This window comes from Penaeus monodon, chromosome 25 (genome assembly GCF_015228065.2).
Source record: "Penaeus monodon isolate SGIC_2016 chromosome 25, NSTDA_Pmon_1, whole genome shotgun sequence".
NCBI lineage: Eukaryota > Metazoa > Arthropoda > Malacostraca > Decapoda > Penaeidae > Penaeus > Penaeus monodon.
The window spans coordinates 31,437,509-31,437,802 of NC_051410.1; the positions used below are offsets into that span (position 1 = coordinate 31,437,509).

Here is a 294-nt window from a genome sequence, read left to right on the forward strand (position 1 = left end):
ATTTCATTATAATCATGAAGACAATTATAGATAGATCATGGATGTCATGTGACTCCTCCTTTCTTAACAAACATGTATGATCCATGATACAGCTTAAGTATAAAATTCTGATAAAGAACTAACATCAAAAACATTAATCACATCTCCTGCCTTATATATTATTTTACTTTCTATCACCGATTGAACAGCAAGCAATTGCCATATAATCTATTCTCATTGACTAAATCTAATTTGTTCTATCTCTATTTATGGCTTAAAATCATAAGCAGGAGCCAAATATCTCACGCTCACAAC

General features: G+C 30.6%; 1 long non-coding RNA gene across 1 annotated transcript in view; it reads right to left on the reverse strand.

The window, feature by feature from the left end:
- The window catches only part of LOC119589447, a 19,881-nt gene that overhangs the window by 12,992 nt on the left and 6,595 nt on the right, over nucleotides 1-294 (reverse strand). The gene's annotated exons all lie outside the window — the stretch shown is intronic.